Genomic DNA, 8,376 nt, shown 5'->3' with positions numbered 1-8,376 from the left:
TGTTCTTCAGTTCCTTGAGCTTAAGATATGCTGAGCGAGTTCGGCCCTTTTGATTCTCTGACTCCAACTCCTTGCACATTTCACCATAATATTTGCTTCGTCATCCCATGCTGAGATTTTAACGGAAGTTTATAGAAAATTTGGATTTCCATTCATTTATTCATTGTTGCACACTTTCCTCCCTACCCAACCTCCCAAGAAAGAAAATTTTTACAGTATTAAAATAAGTTTATTTCATGAAATCTTTATGACGTGAAGGATATTGTAACCATCTACCCAACAGATCTTTAACCGTTGCTGCACACTTAAAATTGATGACCATGCTTAGAAACACATTTGCCATCATTTGCGGCAAAGTGTTAAAGATGTACCAAAGAAAACTCCATTAAGGTACACCCACTTGAACACTGATAAAAGATTAACAGAATGAATGTAAAAACTAAATAAAAATCAAAATCTCCAAAAGGACAGTAAAAAGCCATTTTGAAGTTCCTCAGGAGACTATTAGCTAATCACATCAGTTTCACTCAAGAATATTTAGAAATGGAAATTTTGCAGCCTCGATCCAAACCTACTGTATAAAAAATTAAAGAATTGGGGGACTTAGCTTTCTTTGTTTTTGTTTTTTTTCCCCTTTTTTTTTTCTCTCTTTGAACAAATTAATTGAGCTATCTTTCGCATATCATGTGTTCCACTCATTTATTCAGTTCAATGATGTGTTAGTACATTAATAGACATGTGCAATCACCTAATTCTTTGTGATCCGAAATATCAAGTTCATTATTTTTTAGTTTTCTATCAATTACTTAATGTCATAAATTTGTCTCACATTTTTGTTATTCATCTCTTCTAATGAGAGATTTTTTTTTTAATTTTTTATTGTATTATGTTTACATGTACTGTCAAATCAGATCTGACTGGTACAGGAGGAGATTGCCCCCTCCTTCTCCAGTAGAGCATCTGATGGATTTGAACCGCGTATCTCTGGGATTGCAGTGCAGCGTCTTGCCACTAGGCCACCAGAGCTCCCTAATGAGAGATTTTTTTTTTTTTAAGTTTTCTTTTTCCCCCCATATGAGAAATAGGAAATGATTTTTATTTGGAGCATGATCTCATAACAACCCCCAGGGTTCCAAGTCAGATGCAGAAAACAGAAGGAATTTAGAAATTGTATGTGCTCATAGATGAGATGAATGGTACCTAAGAAGCAATATAGATTGATTCTTTTTTTTTTTAATTTAGGTTGTTTATTTTTCATTTCAATGAACATCTACAGAGATTTTGGGATTCTATTCATTCATTGTTGCACCCTTCTCCCCGCACAAACCCCTCCCCCCTCCTCCCTCCCCCCCAGGTTGATTCTTAACACAGCTTTGTTTGCTCCTGAAATTTCATCTTCAGTTTCAAGATTTATTAAAAGGAACCATGAATCAGTCTGAACCTGGTAGGACCTATATAGCCAAGAGTAATTAAGTGTTTTAGACTGAAAACAGGATAAGTTTCAAGTGGAACAAATGCATATTTTCCATCCTGCAGTACATTACTTCAAATGGCCCTTCTCTCCACAGCCCACCACTCTGATGTACTGTAAATATTAGCCTCAGTGCCTGTCGTTGTAGTTCCATTTTGGAGTGTTATGTTTATTAAAACAGGATTGCGTTAGGCATGTTGCTAGGAGAGGTTATTCCCAGAGAGGAAAATCATACTTGGAAAGGTGGAGGGACACTGAAGAAAAGGAAGACCCTCAATCAGATGGATTGACACAATTACTGCAGCAATGGGCTCAAGTTTGTCAGAGATTGTCAGGATGGCACAGGATGGGATAGGGTTCAGTTGAGTTATTTGTAGGATTGCTATGCATCATGCTATATTTGAGAGAATAGAATGTGAGTTTTGAAAACAACTATGAGACATCATCTCACCCCAGTCAGAATAGCAAAATTTAACAGAACAGCAAACAACAAATGCTGGCGTGGTTGTGGAAAAACTAGAACCCTTAATCACTGTTGCTGGAAGTATAAAATGGTGCAACCACTATGGAAAGTAGTGTGGTGCTTTCTCAGAAATTTGCAAATAGAGATACCATTTGACCCAGCAATTCCACTACTGGGAATATATCCTAAAGAGACCGTAACTGACATCCAAGCAGATACATGCATGCCCATGTTTATTGCAGCTTTGTTCACAATAGCAAGGAGTTGGAAGCAACCCAAGGGCCCATCAACAAACAAATGGATAGAGAAGCTGTGGTATATTCACAAAATTGAATACTATGCTGCATTGAAAAACAAGGAACTCATGCGATATTCAAAATGGGTGACCTTGGAGGACATTATGCTGAGTGAAATATCTCAGCACAAAAGGACAAATACTGCATGGTGCCACTGTTGTAGAATGGGTCATCAGGGTTGGGGTATGACAGAAAAAACTGGATAAATTATGTATTCTGCATTGAAACAGATGAGGGAGAGAACAATTTAAAAGCGATATATGATAGGATGTTATGGTTATCACAAGAATCTGGAATTAAGGTTGCAAAGTGGAGTGTACTCGGGGTGGTGGGGGGAGTGGGGGGGATTTTATACCAATGAAAAAATCTTACATTTCAAAGAGAGGAGCAAACTAGGGGAGAGGGGTGGCCAGGGAGAAAAGTGCAACAATGAATAGAAATTAAAAATCTCTGTAAATGTTCTTTAAAATTAATAAAATTAAAGGGAAAAAAAGAATGTGAGTTCTGGTGGCATAGTGGTAAGAAACTATGCTGCAATCCCAAACTCACACAGTTTGAATCCACCAGCTGCTCTGCAGTAGAAGGCTAGGCCAGCCTCCTCCTGTGTGATTTGCTACTTCTGAAAACCTGCAGGAGGGTCAGCTATGGAACTTTTCTAACTCGACAGAACACAAGAAGGAGGATGGAATGTATCTTCAGTTTCGCATGAGCCAAGTTACCACCTGTAGTTTCCTTAGCTATTTGATCAGATGAATACTCTGGCCAGGTTTACTATCTATCTTGACTCATCAGCTTCCACAGCTTTTAAGAAATTCATAAGCAGCCCAGTGAGCCAGTGGCTTGATGGCCTGATCTGCCAGTTTGTGTTCACCAGCTCCTGAAGCCATAAGGGTTGAGAGAGTCCTGCAGATTGAAGCTTAACCCATAGACTTGGGACTTGTCAGCCTCCACAACCACGTAAGTCATTGTCATGACAATGTATCTACTCTTTCCCCCTTCTCGCCCCATGACCCATGTGTGTCCTATTTTATATTAGCAGTGTTACGCAATATTTGTCCTATGACTGAGATATTTCACTCAGCATACTATCCTCCAGGCTCCACCATGTTGTATAATGTTTTACAAGTTTATTATTTCTCAATGCTGCATAATATTCCATTGTGTGAATGTACCATAGTTTTTCCATCCATTTCTTGATGGGCAGTTGGGTTGCTCCCATCTCTTTACTCTTATGAATAAAGCAACAGTAAACATGGGTGTGCATACATCTGTTTGGGTCATGGCTCTGATTTCTTTAGGATATATTCCTAGTAGTGGAATTGCTGGGTCAAATGGCATGTCTGTTTCCAACTTTTTGAAAAAGTGACAGACCACCTTCCATAGTGGCTGTACTATTTTACACTGCCATCAGTAGTTCTAATCTCTCCACATCTCATTTGTTTTTTGTTATTATTGCTGGGGTGAGATGATAGTTTTGTCCCCATTGAATCTTGTGCCAAAAATAAAAACTATAAAGGTTATTTTGGAGACATCTAATTATTGTATTTGATTTCTTGGTATGATGGTATTAGTTCAGAAAATGACCTTATTTTTATAAGAGACATGGCTAAAATTTTCAATTTTTTAAAAGTATATATGTAGGCATATGTAAGTATGCATGCACGTGTGGGGGAAGGTGTGTATTTGTGGGAGACAGATACAGAAAGGAAATATGGCAAAATGTTAGAAATTGCTGGATTTAGGTGATGGTTGTGTAGGCTTTTGTAATATTGTACTTTAAAAAGATTATGAATATTTTTTTAAAAATCTAGAAGAAATTTGATAATTGAAGAACTTAAAACAAAGTAGTAGTAGAAACTCAAAGCCTTAGGAAAAGCTCATGAATCACACTTCTGGCCTACAAAAGAGTATACCTTCCACAACTTTTGTTTGCATACAATAAGTCATTTACCTGTGTTCCATTCATGTACACTATGTTTTATATCTTTTATTTACATTGTTTCATGCAATTATTCATACATACTGCATTTCATACAAGCAATCCCTATTGATCTATGTCTGTTATCACCCCTTGTCTTCAAGTACCCACTGAATCCTTCCTATTCCTTCACCACTCCATCCGCCCACTAAACTAAGCTATTCCAGTGACCCCCACCCTTCTCCTTTTTCCACCCTCCTCTTATCCTTTTGGACATTCACAACTAACATTCCATTTTCACAATGCGGTTTTATGTACTATTTGTCCTTATAAAACGGAATTAGTTAACTCAGCATAATGTTCTCTAGATTCTCCTATATTACACAGATTTTTTTTTAAATCATTCCTTAATGCTCCATAGTATTCCATTGCGTGAATGTACCATAATTTCTCAATCCATTTGTTTGTTGATGGGCATTTGCTTTGTTTGCATTTTATTGTTATTGTGAATAATGCTGCTGTGAACATGTTGTATACCACTGAATTGGAACTGACCCATAGCAGACCCTGCAGCAGATTTTCTGAGGCAGTTAATTGTACAGGATATTGCTCATCTTTCTCCTGTGGAGCAACTGGTGGATTCAAACCACATGCCTTTGGAATTGCACCACAGCTTTTGCCTCTAGGCCCACCAGAGCTCCCTAACTGTGAACATAGGTATACATATCTCTGTTCTGTCTCAGTTTTCATTTTTCTTGGAGTTTATTCCTAGAAATGGAATAGCTTGTTCACAAAAGATTTCTATGTTCAGCTTTTTGAGGAATCGGGAAACTCTTGCTGAGTGATTGAACCAAAATACCAGAGTGGTTGTATCCTTTTACAGTCTTACCAGCAGTGCATGAGATTTGCAGTTGTTCCACAGCCTTTCCAACACTTATTGCTTTGCTGTCCTATTAAATTTTGCCACTGCTACTGGGGTAAGAAATCACTGTTCTGATCTACATCTGTCTAATTGCCTCCAATTCTGAGCATTTCTTTATGTGTTTCTTGGCCATCCAGATGTCTTCTGTGAAGAGTTTTTTCATATCTTTTCCTATTTTTAAATTTAGTTTTCAGTCTTTTTCTTGTGGATGTCCTATAGGATTCTGTAAACTTTTGTCATGAGGCCCTGTCTTGAGATTCCAACTGGTTTTTCCCTAGTTAGTGGGTTTTCTTTTCACTATTTTGGAAAATTTTTTTTATGCACACAGGGATTTGATTTTTAGAAGGTCCTGTTCATTAGTTTTATCCTCTCTAGGAATGTACTTCTGGCTATATTCATAAACCTATTTATGCCACAGGCTAGGGCTTCTAAAATCAGCCCCATTTTGTTTCTTATGATCCTTATGGCTTTGGGCTTTACCCTTAGGTCTCTAATTGACCTTTAGTTGATTTTTGTGTATGATGTGAGATGTGGATCGCCAGCAACTTTTTTATACCAAATGTAGTTTCCCTTTCCTGGACTAGGCCCAATTGTTAGGGGTTTTATTATTATGATTATTATTAATAAGTTCAATGAAAATTTATAGAGACTTTGGAATTCCATTCATTCATTGTTGCACTTTTCTCCCCCCTCCCCAGTACACTCTTGGAAAAGTAAAAGAAAATTCTTTCATTGTTTTACAATCCCTCCCCCCAGGTCCACTCCACTATGCAGCCTTCGCTCTGGACTCCCATCATGACAAAAATACCTAATCACATATCCCTTTTAAACAGTTTTCTCCTGTTTCAATGCAATATACATTACTGAACCCATCTTTCTCAGTCTCCCCCCAACCCCGATGTCAGTCCTGTTTTACAACAGTGGCACCATGCAGTATTTGTTCTTTTGTGACTGAGATATTTCACTCAGCATAATGTCCTCCAGGGTCACCCATTTTGAGTAAGATTGCATGAGTTCCTTGTTTTTCAGTGCAGCATAGTATTCAATTTTGTGAATATACCACAGCTTCTCTATCCATATGTTTGTTGATGGGCCCTTGGGTTGCTTCCAACTCCTTGCTATTGTGAACAAAGCCGCGATAAACATGGATTCTTAGTGTTCTTCATTGTTTAAAAATTTTCTAAAGTGAAAAATTGTACTGGGAGCTCTTTAAAAAGTAAGTGAACCTTAATTTCTATTGTTTAGGTGTTTAAATGGACAATACATTTTTATGTATTTACAAAATTTTGAAAGTAACAAAATTAAAAAGTTTCTCTTCTACCTCTGACCCCTGCCACCCAGTTTCCTTTGCTGTAGAAAACCAACAATACTATTTCTATCTTTGCAGAGATATCCTGTGTATATTAAATGACAAAAAACTCATAGCTGACCTTGTAGCAAGTTTTCAGACCTGTAAATCGTGGCACTGTCCTCTATACTTTCTCTTATAATTCCAGTTCTCTGCACATTCTGTTATCATACTTTGTCTTTTTTTTTATCATTTTATTAGACAAAAATTTACAGAGACTTTGGGTTTCCATTTCATTCATTGTATACTTTGTCTTCTAACACTGTCCTTTGAAATCTTCTGTTCAGCTTTTTTTTTAGTGACTCAAGAATGATATACAAATTCATGAAGCATTCTATATTTTTTTACAGTTTGGTCAGTGAAAATGAAAAACAGGAAGAACTGAGTAATTTAAAGTGTAGTGTTGGCAAAGTATATGGAATATATAATACTTCAGTTGCCAGCACCATATTAGATGGAGAAGAGATTGAGGTTGTTAGCAATTATAGCACCTTGGATCCACAGTCAGCACTTTTTTTCTTAATTAATTTCAGTGAACATTTACAGAGATTGTAGATTTCCATTCATTCATTGTTGCACTTTTCTCCCCACCCACCTCACCTCCACCCCTAGTTCACTCTTCTTTAAAAGCTAAAGAAAAACTCCTTCATTGGTATACAATCCCCCCTGCACCCCCCCACCCTCACCCCGAATATACTCCACTCTGCAACCCTCATTCCGAACTCTTATGATAATCATAATGCCCTAAAATATATTACTTTTAAACTGTTCTCTCCCTCATCGGCTTTAATGCAGTATACAATCAGCACTTTTAACACCAGCAGTAAGGAAATCAAAAGATGAATTGGGAAAATCTGCTGTCATGGACCTCTCCAGAGTGCTGAAGAGCAACAGTGTCCGTCTAGATACAAAGGTGCGCCTATTCCAGGCCACGGTCTTCTCAGTTACTTGTTATACTTCAGAGAGTAAGACAATGACTAAGGATGACAGAAGAAGAAGAATAGATGCCTGAGTTGTGGTGTTGGAGAAGAGTCTTCAGCATACCATGGACTGCCAAAGAAACAAATAGGTCTGTCTTAGAGATGGTGAAACCCAGTCTCTCCTTGGAGGGCTAGGATTTTGAAGCTCTGCCTCGCTTACTTTGGGCACATGGCCAGGAGAGATCTATCCTTGGAGAAGGACAGCACAGGAGAGGAAGACCCCAGATGAGATCGATTGACACAGTAACTAGGGCAATGGAGGTTGATGTGTCGGAGTTAGACTAGCTCAGGACAGGGAAGGGTTCAGAGCTGCTGTACATAGGGTAGCTAGCTATACATTGCAGGCAACTCAGTGGCACATAACAACAATAATATACTATGACAGGTTTGGAAGCAGGATTGGCATTCCTAAACAACATGCCTCTGGAAACTATGAACTTTGATAAGTGTCAGTAATTGTACAGAGACTTCAGGCCTTTTGTTCATAGGGTCACTATGAGTCGTGCTTGACTCAGAGGGCAATCAACAACAACAACATATGGACTGTTAACAACTGAGAAGTGGTGGCAATTGAGAATAACCCCATAACAACTGCCATTGAGATAATTCTGACTCATCAACTCTATAGGGAAAAACAGAACTGTCCAAAGGGTTTCCAAGGCTATCATCTTTACAGAAGCTAAATGTCACATATTTCTCCCTTGGAGGAACTGTGGGTTTAAACTAATAGCATGTCTGTGCACTTCACTGTATCACCAGGAATCCTTGGAATAATATTTGTTAAAAAAAACAAGTAATGACATAGATCACAAACTTTGAAAACATTAAGTGAAAGACCACATATTATATGATTCCATTTATAAGAAATATCCTGCCGGCGCTAGCTGAAAATCACCTGTGACTTCATCCATAGCCACTGGTGAGAGTCAGCGCCCAGAGCCATCAGGGGCTTTAAGCTCATTGCCCACTGCTGTGGTG

The sequence above is a fragment of the Elephantulus edwardii genome, unplaced genomic scaffold (assembly GCF_000299155.1).
Source record: "Elephantulus edwardii isolate Elephantulus edwardi_28Jun2011 unplaced genomic scaffold, EleEdw1.0 scaffold00026, whole genome shotgun sequence".
Classification (NCBI taxonomy): domain Eukaryota; kingdom Metazoa; phylum Chordata; class Mammalia; order Macroscelidea; family Macroscelididae; genus Elephantulus; species Elephantulus edwardii.
The sequence above is the reverse complement of the archived record's forward strand: the minus strand, read 5'-3'. Positions refer to the sequence as shown.